General features: G+C 45.5%; 1 protein-coding gene across 1 annotated transcript in view; it reads left to right on the top strand.

Annotated features, from left to right (window-relative positions):
* diaph2 (diaphanous-related formin 2) overlaps positions 1-12,821 on the top strand; it is a 732,655-nt gene that overhangs the window by 378,232 nt on the left and 341,602 nt on the right.

Here is a 12,821-nt window from a genome sequence, read left to right as displayed (position 1 = left end):
AACTCATTAAGTTTGACTAAAACTGTTATAACTCTTGTCATTAAACCAAACAAGGGAGACTGTAATCAAGGCTGCACTTCTAACAGGATGTAACGATGGGCTGCAACGTCGTTGGAAGCCAAATCAGAAATAATTGGCGGTTAGCTGCCAGCATGTCACAAAGCGGTAATGATGTTTTGAATGACACGTGAGGTCTCTTTCTTTTGCCTTATTATTTTCTCTTCTAGGTTGTCTCTCAGGGCCTCATCCACCCCCTCTCCCTCCGTTCAGCTCTGGGACTCTGACTTTTCTCCTCTTTCTTTTTTTCCACACAAACCTGTCTCTGTTTTCTCAGGGGTTCTTTTGGCTGTGGCTGGCTGTCAGCAGGCCTGGAGATGGGAGCCTCACAGGAAGTGGTTAATGCAGAGGAGAAAGGCTGGGGAGTTGTGGTAGTGTGTGGGTTTGTGATGCGAGGCCTCGAAGGGATGGCCGGAGTAACATAAGCCATGAGCGCCGAGAGCTTTCTCTCTGTCTCTACTTCCATGTCTTTTCCTTGACCAGTTGGATCTAGCTCAGAGCACAGGGAGCACACACCCTACAGCACCACATCAGGGCCAATGAAGCCCCCTCTAAAACAACAACAAGCCTCGCCGCAGCACGCATTCCTACTGCGACTCCTGGCCCAAGCACACTCTCCACATGTTTTCATTCGCGCTCTGATTTCGCCTTGTCCTCATCTTACATTCTCCTCCCCGAGGACATAACTGCCTCTTTGATGAGAGAGAGAGAGCGCGAGAGACTGAACCATTTAGTATGTTTGGGTACGACTGATATAACACTGTGTTCGCTTATAGAAAGTCAAGGCAGGTATACGGCGCCAGACACACATCAGATTCAAATGCAGTTCACGACTGAACACCTCTCTCTTCTCCCTCCCAGATGCTGAATAGTACATATTTAATCAGGGCATTTCTGCTTTGACACCTACATGTCACTGGAGCATGTTAGACGGGAGGCTGTCTGAAGAATAGTCATCAGGATGTGACACAGACAAAGCCTTTAAAGCCTCAATCTTGCACTGCAGCCCAGCTGGTGCGTTGCTTCACAATATACTCGGCACTCAACGGTTGTCAAAAATTGTTTATCGTCAGCCAGGGAGATCTGTATTGGTTTGTGCCAAGTGGCAAGGCATGAATTTTAGCTGCAGCTGCTGTCTTTTATAGGATTGGGGACTTACAATTATACTGTACTATCTGCCCCTGACGGTGTTGATTCCCCGGGATAAACCCATTGCTGCTAACAAGCGTGGAGCCTCTTCGCCAGAATGGAAAAGTTTTCCCCCTCCTTATCCTTCAGCAAACCTTGACATTTCCCAATGCAGACATATGAAGTATTTCTTAAGTCCTTTCACACCTTCATAGACAAATTGGATCAACCTATCGGTTAACCTTCAAGTGAAGGGGATAATACTCAACCACATTTCTAAAACATAAACCTTGTAAAGCCGAGTTGCACCCCACTGTTTGTTTCCCCTTCCTTTGACAATGCTTCATGTTTGACTCTTTTTCTCAGTTCTTTTGAATAGAGAAAGAGTCTGAATATGTATCCTAAGTCCAAAACACCAGTGGCTCAATATGAACTAAAAGGGTATGCCAGCAGGTAGACACTCAAGTCTACTCTGCTCACTATCAGAGAGATAGAACAGGTGGGCGGGGAGGTAGTCACACAAGCAGTCACACGGCCAAAGGAAGTGATGCTTTCAGAGCCAATTAGGAGCCACCGTACAGCTAGGGCCCAGAATACACCAGTTGCAGAGGCCGGTATCCCAGAAGTCATTATTTCTTTAGTAGTTAGGCTGGGTTATGTGAGTGTGGCCTCGGGATCACTAGAGAAGACATGATCAGAAGGTGACGGGGGCAAAGACACAGGTGGCGGGAGAAGAAGCAAACAAACTAAAATTGAAGCTCTAAACTACCCTTGCACAGACAACAAATGGACCACTCTCCCTGAGTCGCTCGCCGCTTTTCATCATGTCTTCATCTCCCAAAATGTTGGAGCAAGAGATGACAAAAGAGGAAAAAAGGCGCCAGGAGAGAAAGAGAGGGCAGATTAGGTTCTGTCAGATGACAAATGTACAGAAGGCAGACCTGTCGAGTAGACTCCAAAGTAGGGCATTTGCCAACGAGATAAAGGAGACCACACTCTGTTGTCATATCAAACGGTGAGAGTGCAGTAGAAATAGTCCCACTAGTTGCTGTTAGCAGTTGATGTTATTCTTCAATAACACAGACCCCAATGCAAATCAGGGGGAGAAAAATAGGTTTATTCAAAGAAAACAAATCATAGTTGTTATGCTGGGAAGTACAGTTGAAGTCGGAAGTTTACATACATACACTTAGGTTGGAGTCATTAAAACTCATTTTTCAACCACTCCACAAATGTATTTTTAACAAACTATAGTTTTGCCAAGTCGTTTAGGACATGTACTTTGTGCATGACACAAGTAAGTTTTACAACAATTGTTTACAGACAGATTATTTCACTTATAATTCACTGTATCACAATTCCAATGGGTCAGAAGTTTACACACTAGGCTGACTGTGCCTTTAAACAGCTTGGACAATTTAAAAAAATGATTTCATGGCTTTAGAAGTTTCTGATAGGCTAATTGACATAATTTGAGTCAATTGGAGGTATACCTGTGGATGTATTTCGAGGCCTACCTTCAAACTCAGTGCCTCTTTGCTTGACATCATGGTTGAAAAACGAGTTTTAATGACTCCAACCTAAGTGTATGTAAACTTCTGACTTCAACTGTAGCTATGAATCCCGGACCGAAGTTCCTCACATGTCTCTGACCCATTAATCATTATTTCCCCATTATAGAAAAACAACTATTTCCATTGATCGTTAATTCCCTCTTAACCTTTAGTCCTCTGCTTTGTGTATTTATCTTCACATATTTGTACATTGCCAACATTAATCACAGTATCCTGTGTCAGACAGAGCATCAGTCATGTTCATTGTAGTCTTCTTTGAATAGTTATTATATACTTACAATCTAGCAGTAGCAAACGTATGGTCTTTATTAGAGCAAGAAAGAAAGAATGCGAGTTGGAGACAATGGAACAGCAATAAGAGCTGTATGCATGCATCCCTGCATGTTTCTTTGTGTTTGTGTGTAACCATTGCATCTGAAGGCTTAGTTGGGGAAACAGAGAGGGGAGTTAAGGGGAGCATGGTGCTGCTTCTGCTAGCTGGTAGATATCTCTTCTCTAGCCCTGATCTCTGTACTTTAGCACTCAGGCTGGGTCTGGGCCTGTGTACCGTAGAGCTGCGAGAGGTAATAGAGACTACTGGGACATACGTTTTCCTGCCAGCTGTCTGAAGAGGCCCAGCCTCAAATCTCTGCTTCTCATCCCGGAGCTGTTACATGAGCCTCTCATCCCGGAGCTGTTACATGAGCCTAGGCTTCAGTGTTTCTCCTGCTGAATGCTTAAACCCAGCTAGGCAGGGCCTTCGCTTAATGGTCGCTGGAGGCAGCCGTTTGTAGCATCAGCAACTGCCTCTCTGGGCACTCAAGCGCATTGGGTCATGGCGGGCTGCCCCGGCACAACCGGAGAACAGGTTCCTGGAGCTCATTGCCTGTCAGGCCCAGTCCTCAGGCTGCCCTCGAGCTCTCTTCACGGTCAACTAACAAGGCCTTACCACACTCTCTGCTTTTCCCAGACAGAGAAGGATGAGAACAACAATGTTCTCAAGGTCTCAACACTCCTAAATGAAACAGCAGAGATGTTAGAGGTTGTCTTGAAGCTCAGGTCAATGACCTTTTTTCTACTTGTCATGCAGTCATTTCACTTAGTTTTCCCAAGATATGTTCTGTGTTAAAAGCCATCCCGTTATTCTCTGTATAATGTATTTTAATTGTCTGCAGCAACACTGTTAGTAATGCAATATTCCACCTTTCCTTCATGGAAGACTAATCAGAATCCCCAGTCTACGAGATAAGCTATTAGCAGTAGGAGTCAGCAGATATCCCCCAGGTGGAATATGCCATTTGTAATGCTCTGGCAACTCCTATATGAAACTGCTGGATGAGTGTGATCCATGAAAGCAATCACAGATGGATGAGTCATTGCAGGGTTAAATCCTGCCAAGATTTCCTGGATTCCTCAACATGCACATCACATTTTCAGAATATTTGTAACGCGGAAGGTTACAGCACTGCATTTCTGATGGATGGTAAGCAAAGTATGAATGCAGAATGTCTACCTCTATGTTAGTGGTTAGCCATCCCTCTTCTTCCTTCTCATTTCTCGGGTCAAACACTCAGGTCAGAGTAAGAACAGAACTAAATATGGAGGACATGAATGAGATCTGTATGAATGAGTTTCTCTCCCTCACACATGAGGAGGAAGAGGTGGTGGTTATTCCACTGTGCTGTGTGTCTCCAGGCCCAGCTCTGCATCTCCATTCCCAGCTTTGTGACTCAAGGCCTAGGCCCAGCTGTGTGTGTCCAGACCCAGCTGTGTGTCTCCAGGCCCAGATGTGTGTCTCCAGACCCAGCTGTGTGTCTCCAGGCCCAGCCGTGTGTCTCCAGACCCAGCCGTGTGTCTCCAGGCCCAGCCGTGTGTCTCCAGGCCCAGCCGTGTGTCTCCAGACCCAGCCGTGTGTCTCCAGGCCCAGCTGTGTGTCTCCAGACCCAGCCGTGTGTCTCCAGGCCCAGCCGTGTGTCTCCAGACCCAGCCGTGTGTCTCCAGGCCCAGCCGTGTGTCTCCAGACCCAGCCGTGTGTCTCCAGGCCCAGCTGTGTGTCTCCAGGCCCAGCTGTGTGTCTCCAGACCCAGCCGTGTGTCTCCAGACCCAGCCGTGTGTCTCCAGGCCCAGCCGTGTGTCTCCAGGCCCAGCCGTGTGTCTCCAGGCCCAGCCGTGTGTCTCCAGGCCCAGCCGTGTGTCTCCAGGCCCAGCTGTGTGTCTCCAGGCCCAGCTGTGTGTCTCCAGGCCCAGCTGTGTGTCTCCAGGCCCAGCTGTGTGTCTCCAGGCCCAGCTGTGTGTCTCCAGGCCCAGCTGTGTGTCTCCAGGCCCAGCTGTGTGACTCCAGGCCCAGCTGTGTGACTCCAGGCCCAGCTGTGTGACTCAAGGCTGGGCCTCTCCACTCCTCTCCTCTTACCTTCATACTGAAGCCATTAATGTGCCATGGGTCATTATATCACCCTGGGAGATTCATCTCTCCTCCCAATGCCTCCTTCATCTCAGTCTTCAGTTAGCCCTGGACTGACTAGAACCAGCTGCTGAGGGGAAAGACAGGTGACCTTCGGAGAGTGTGAGAGGGACAGTTGAATTGAACACTCATGTGGACAGTCAGGCATGTAAACACACACACACACACACACACACACACACACACACACACACACACACACACACACACACACACACACACACACACACACACACACACACACACACACACACACACACACACACACACACACACACACACACACACACACACACACACACACCATGATTTCCATCATTATCATTACCAGCCACTTCCCCAACTCCCTGTTATCATTAGACATGATGATGATTGCATGGATGAGAGTACAACCTCTTCCCCCAGCTGCAGCTCGGTTCTAATTGCCTCACCTTGGGTTGTGGAGTGGTGAGAGTGGTCTGTCCGAAATGTTCCCACTGTGTGAAGGTCAAGCCTGGGCAACAAGGAAGATGTTATCCAAATGGCTTAACTAACTCTCAGAGCGAGTACCTATTCAGTCCGATAGACAGGTATTTAGTACCTACATCTCTTAACATCAACAAATGAGATGCTTCTCTAAGGAGCTGATCGCCCAAATCGCTTCAGATAATGGATTGGGTCTGATGGACGGCTGTTGCAGACACTAATTTCCAGACCACGTCATCAAAAATCCTCCACTGTTTCCAAATGTGGAATGTACATTAAGCACTTATCTTGCTCCCGGACTGTTTGTTATGCTGCCCTCAGATTCAATTTGTGCACTTTTTCATTCTTGACTGGCCTTATCTGATCAATGATGGTTCGCTAGCCTTAAAAAAAGAAGAAGAAAAAGAAACAATTTCAGGGTTCCCGAGTGAAAGAAAAGTATTGCCTTTTTGAGAGTGGGAGCACGCTTTTGAGATCATAGATTGAGGGAGGAGTGGAAAGAGAGGGTTTATATCCCAACAGTAAATTGGCTTTGGGGTTGAGAGAGAGACCTCTGTTTAGCCCTAATCAATGGGAGAAATTGGACACAGCTGGAATTCGCTGGTCAAATGGTGTTTTCTAACCTTAAGTTCTGCTCTCTATTTTGGGAGTTCTCGTGCTCGTCCGTTGACCCTGGTCTTCAGGGTCGGATATCACATGTGTTTTTGGGGGTGACATCGAAGGAGATACAGTGCTTCAAAGGTAACAGCCCCTGGAACATGACTCTGTCATATGTTTGAGATGCACTCTGGGTACCTAACAGGAAATAACTGTTACTCTTCTCAATGACACAGGAAAAACAAGCCAATTTGACCACATGATCTCTTATTTTGAAAGAAAAACATTGTGTACACACAAACATCATAAAATGTTTTCCTACATGGCTATGTAGTTAGCTATTGTTGTATTCCATTACACGTCTAACAGAGAATGTACGCTTAAAAGCAGATGTCAACTGCTTGACACAGACAATTACACTGTCTGTTATTACTCTTACACTGCCAAAACACATCCCTGTCTATTCCCTATAACAGCCTTGTTGGCTGGGCTAGATGCAAAATCAAGCAATCGTCCTACACTACATGGCCAAAAGTATGTGGACACCTGCTCGTTGAACATCTAATTCTAAATTATTCAGCATTATAATGGAGTTGGGCCCCCCTTTTCTGCTATAACAGCCTCCACTCGTCTGGGAAGGCTTTCCACTAGATGTTTGAACATTTCTGCTGCTTCCATTCATTCCCAAGAGCATTAGTGAGGTCGGGACACTGATGTTGGGCGATTAGTCCTGGCTCGCAGCTTTCCAATTCATCCCAAAGGTTTTCGATGGGGTTGAAGTCAGGACTCTGTGCAAGACAATCAAGTTCTTTCACACTGATCTCAAAATCAATTTCTCTATGGACCTCACTTTGTGCACTGGGGCATTGTCATGCTGAAACAGGAAAGGGCCTTCCCCAAACTGTTGCCAAAAAGTTAGAAGCACATAATCGTCTAGAATGTCATTGTATGCTGTAGCGTTAAGATTTCCCTTCACTCGAACTAAAGGGCCTAAACCGAACCATGAAAAACAGCCCCAGACCATTATTCCTCCTCCACCAAACTTTACAGTTTCACTATGCATTGGGGCAGGTAGTGTTCTCCTGGCATCCACCAAACCCAAATTTGTCCATCAGACTGCCAAGATGGTGAGGCATGGTTCATCACTCCAGAGAACTTGTTTCCACTGCTCCAGCCTCCAATGGTGGTGAACTTTACACCACTTCAGCCGACCCTTGGCATTGTGCATGGTGATCTTAGGCTTGTGTGTGGCTGCAAGGCCATGGAAACCCATTTCATGAAGCTCCCGATGAACAGTTATTGTGCTGACATTGCTGACATTGCTTGAGGCAGTGGTTCCTTAGCAGTTCTGTTCTGTGAGCTTGTGTGGCCTACCACTTTGCGGCTGAGCCATTGTTGCTCCTAGACGTTTCCACTTCACAATAACAACACTTACAGTTAACCGGAGCAGCTCTAGCAGAGCAGACATTTGACAAACTGACTTGTTGGAAAGGTGAGCTCTTCAGTAAGGTCATTCTACTGCCAATGTTTGTCTATGAAGATTGCATGGCTGTGGACTCAATTTTATACTCCTGTCAGCAACGGTTGTGGGTGAAATTGGCAAATTCACAAATTTGAAGGGGTGTCCACATACTTCTGTGTATATATAGTGTATATCCAAAGTCTCCCTTTAGAGAAACCAGCTGCATCCCAAAGAACCAATATCCTTGGAAATAAATCGGTATTTTTCCAATTCCGTTAAAATGTTTGAGTATTGCACATCTAGATGTGTGAGCTGCAGCTGAAGCAGGCATCGGCAGAACCCTATGCCTCTGCCCCTCAGAATCCATCTCCTTTAGAGGGGCTGGCAGCTCTGGTGGCTCAATCCCCAGCGTGAGTCAGAGAGATGGAGGACGGAACACATGTTTGCAGGCAGATTGCACATTCAGTGGGGAATAAATTGCCTACTGGACATCCAGACTCCACATTGTCTGGTTCACTCTACGTCAGCCTGCCCTTAAATACATCTGTACAGGACCTGTCATCAATGCTTTCTTCAGTTTCTACTTTCGAAAAGGCCTCCCATCGCTCGGTGTTGTCTGGTGGTTTGTTGTCTAGTGGTGGCTGCGCTTTGTCGGACCAGTCTCTGTCTCCGGAAGTTAACATGTGGTAGTGTTTAGCTTTCTAATGCCCCGGGCCCTTCTGGCTGGTCTTTAGGGAGATATCTCATGGAAGACTACCAGCAAAATGATTGCGGCCCAGTCAACACAGCGAACGGCCAAGTGTGGAAGAACTCTGGTTATCAGGATCTCTCCAGAGCTTACCAACGTCCAAAACTCACATTCAAGGCTCACACAGACGCCAAGCCATCTTAAACTGTCCAAATCAGTTTATATTGCTTGTGTAGTTTATCTATTTTTTTTTTTCAATAAAATCCTTAATTCTATGGTTGGCTCCTCTGGCCTTAATAAGCTGTCATACTCCCCTTCCTCTGGTAATGAAGTGTAACTATTATCCTGGGCTGGGCCTGACATGCATATGATTATCTTGGCAACCAAATAACTTCAGTGTTATTGTTTAACAGTCATTTGGAAACGTCTTTCTGTTTTTCGGTACCAGTCTCCTATGTGTTTCCCTCCCTTGATATGCCGTTCCGACAAAGCATTGTGAAAATCTCTCTGGTTATATTACACTGACACATTCTTGTAGTCTGACTGACATGGTCAAGATGAATCAGAAACCTCCTTTTCCCAAGTGCTCCATCTGGCCTTGCTTTAAACAATGCACATTTTTTTCTGTGAATATTAACTGACATGATGCTCTACAGAAGTCATTCATATTTTAGTGTTATTTGTGTCCTACATGTACTCAGCATGTCTTACTCAAATTGAACTTATCTGTGTGTGATCGGAGTTCTCAATAAAAACTTAACGAGCCATCACTATTGGTTGTTTCAGTGAAAGGCTTTTCGCTATGCGAGGCCCAGCTGCTGTCTAGCTGGGTTTACCACGTGCCCTGAGGAACGCAACATGCTCCCACCCTGCTCATTCCTGTCCAAATGGACCTACCTCCTGATCTCATCGATAGCTCTCGCATAGACGCTAAGTGCTACTTTTGGTTCGCCAATGAAAACAATTACCACAGGCTCTCGCTGTTAATTTGTGATTAAGATTGCATTATTGCCATGTGTCGGGCCTGACAGCCTGTCATAGGAATGATACATCCTGACGAGAAATGGGCCCCATGCTTTCATTGTGCCCAACAGCTCCAGGAAACCTGCTGGCTGCCAATTTCACCCCCTTCCTCTACCCACCACAAACTGCTCTCTCATAAATGGATTCATGGAAGATTGTATTAACAAATAAAGGGCTCTAAGAGAGGGATGGCGCTTGTTGTTGGAGTCTTACATTTTAGCCACTGGGCAGTCAGTAAAACACGTTTGGTGCTGGCAAGTGGTTTTATCAACTGTCAAGCCATAGCCTCAAGGGGAGGTTGAGCGGTTAAGGTTTTACTTGGCAATAGCATAACTCTATTTATTTGCAAACCTTTGGTTAGGATGGAAACGAGGCTGATGACTAGTATAAGTGTTTTTTGGTCCGTTTTCCCGTTGCTTTGAAATGGCCACATGTAGTTATCCTGTCCACACTGGACACTGAATAAACTGGCAGCAGTATGTGATTTTCCCCTTCCAGGCCCCATTAGTCCACACATGGAGATATGAGGAAACATGCGGCGTGTGGCAGAATTGAATCAGTGAGCATGTATACTAGCAGATAGCAGCTAGATCAGGGATGGGCAACTGGTAGCCCCCGCCCGTTTTGTTGGCCCACAGACCAATAAAATAAAAAAGGTTTTGCACAAGGTCCTTTTTTTCTGGATCTTTGTAGAATTTCGATCCATTTTGAGTCACACAAAATCGTGTGTTCTCTACTCTGACATTTAATCCACAGATAGAAGGGGACACCTAGTTATTTTCTAGTAATCTCTCCTTCAGTAGTAGTAGTCTTCTTCTACGACTATGACTACTTCTTCTGTGTACTTTATATGTCAGTTGTCAACCAACTTTAAGGTGCATTATCACCAACAACTGGACTGGAGTGTTCACCTCAGTTCATATTTCAATCACCCATGTGGGTATATGCTCCTAAAATGCAATGAGGAGACGGGAGAGACGTGACTTGCAGCGCGCTAAGTGTAAAAATAGAATTAAGTTACATTTTAGCAGACACTTGTTGATGTATGGATGTGGGTACCCAGATCCATGAGCCACTGCGGCCCCTCATGAGTTTCCCCACCCCCATCAAAGTTGCATATCGTTGAGCTAGATATGAGCAATCACCATCCCTCTCTCTAACCTATTCCGCTGCTGCTGCTTCTAACCCGAGCCCAGCAGGACAATGGGACAATATCATATTGGAATGGGGCTGTAGGTCACCTAGGGGTTAGGAATGTTAGGCCAGTAACCGAAAGGTTGCTAGTTTGAATCCCCGAGCCGACTTGGTGAAACACCTCTTGATGTACCCTTGAGCAAGGCACTTAATAATTCCATAATTTCTCCTGTAAATTGCTCTGGATATGAGTGTTTGCTAAATGTAAAAAATATATATATAAAAAAATCTAATGTGTCTCTTTTAGAGGACAGCTGAGGGTGAGGACAGCTGAGGCGCTGGCGAATGTTTCAACAGCGTCCCACAGAGAGTGTGAGGTACCCATGTGGAAGATCCAGTTTGCACAAGGTGTGTGTGTGGGGGGGTCCATGGCCCCGATATGGCCCGTCGTTGTTCCACTTACTGCCTGCAAAAAAACATAGACCTCCCTGTGGGGAGATCAGTGATTCCTGATGTTTTATTTTCTCTGGGCCTCTAGTTACTTTGTCTGAGGCTTGGTCTCCGTGAGAAGCTCTTGGCCCATGAACAAAGCTCATCCAACCGTCTCACTGCACTTGACCTGGGGACTTATGGGTCCGTAATGTCATCGCCAGGGGACTTGTCATGGGGCACTTCACCTAATCTGAGCGTTTTGAATAATAGGCTGTATCCACATGATGCGGAGAGAAAAGTGGATACAGAAAATAATTCACCATGAAATGCAATGAAACAAGATCTTTTCACAGCCCTGTAAAAATTAAAGGCCTCGTAAATTCATCTCCTCGGATTACAGTTTCACAACATATATCCTTTTTTTCACATGGAAGTCTGAATTGGATAAAACAGTTGTTTACAGTTTTCTACAACCATGTACCAGTTATTAATTTCTTAAACTGCCAATCATACATTGTTTCAGCTCAGAGGTTCATTGAACACATGTAGGTTGGTCCTTATTGAACACTTACTGTATGTAGGTTTTCAGAACATTGTTTCACTCCTATGCATCTATCCACAAGACGTTTTAGAATTAAGGCTGGTTTACATCATATAAACAATTGTCTTAGCAACATCATGAACATTTTATTGTTGTCCGATATCAGACTTGCTGTCATTATGAAGAAGTATAGACACAAAATGACAGCCTCTGCATGACGACAGCAGCCCGCTGCTTCAAATAGCATACCTCTATTTTAACACCAATAAACCAATCCATTTTAAAATAAATTCAGTAAATGTCAACCTAGCAAGGCAGGCATACCGTCAGCTAGCTGGCTAACCAGTTCAAATAATGAGTATAGCTGACAAGGTCTTAACTTTCGCTACTTTTGATGAATTATAACCCCCAAAAACATAATCATTTACAAGGTAATGGCGAGCTTTCAGAAAATACATTTCTGCCACAGTGTGATGAAATAAAAGTAGCACTATGTCAAAATTCCCACTTAAAAATTCAGGATAAAACTGAGCTCTGACTCTATACTAGCTTTGAGGGGTTAAATCATATTATTGAATCACCCTCCCTATTCCAGCAGCACAGTGTAAAGTATAAACAATATATTCCCTGAAGTGTTGTGTTGACAAACTGCCTGGTAGTGAGGCTGAGGCTGGTTGTGTTGGGTGCCTCAAGCAACATCTTCCCCTCACTACCAGCTCAGGAGATGCTGTTGCCTCTTGTTTCTTCAAAAATGCAGATACTTTCTGGGGATCTGGTTGTTTGTTCTGGGTATTTCCTGCGAGACTCACACCTTGGGCTTAAATAAATAGAGGAGTTGTGATGATTAGTGCGCTGCCACTCCCATAAGCCATCTTGAGTGGATGGGGTGGGGGTGACCAAGGAGTTTTCCTCTCTCCTTCTGCTGCCTCCACCTGAGTATACTGTACATTCCTTCCTTCCTCCCTTCCTTATCTCTCTCTCTCTCCCTCCCTCCTTTCCGTTTTAAAGACTGTATGCTCACTCCCTAGGGGTGGCTCCCAGACAAAGGGGCCCTGCTAGTTTGTATGCATATGTACCTGTATGTGTGTATGTAAATAAGAATTATTATTATTTAATTATTATGTGTGTAGAGGTAAACTTAATAGGAACGATTGGCTGACACAGTGTCACCTATACCATGCGGAATCTCCCTGACACACTGTCATTAAGATAAGGGCCGGTCTCCTGAGTCGTAGGCTGCCTGTCTGTGTGCTGCCTGCCTGTCTGTGTGCTGCCTGCCT

Source organism: Oncorhynchus gorbuscha, linkage group LG13 (assembly GCF_021184085.1).
Source record: "Oncorhynchus gorbuscha isolate QuinsamMale2020 ecotype Even-year linkage group LG13, OgorEven_v1.0, whole genome shotgun sequence".
In the NCBI taxonomy this organism is placed as follows: domain Eukaryota; kingdom Metazoa; phylum Chordata; class Actinopteri; order Salmoniformes; family Salmonidae; genus Oncorhynchus; species Oncorhynchus gorbuscha.
The sequence above is the reverse complement of the archived record's forward strand: the minus strand, read 5'-3'. Positions and strand labels throughout refer to the sequence as shown.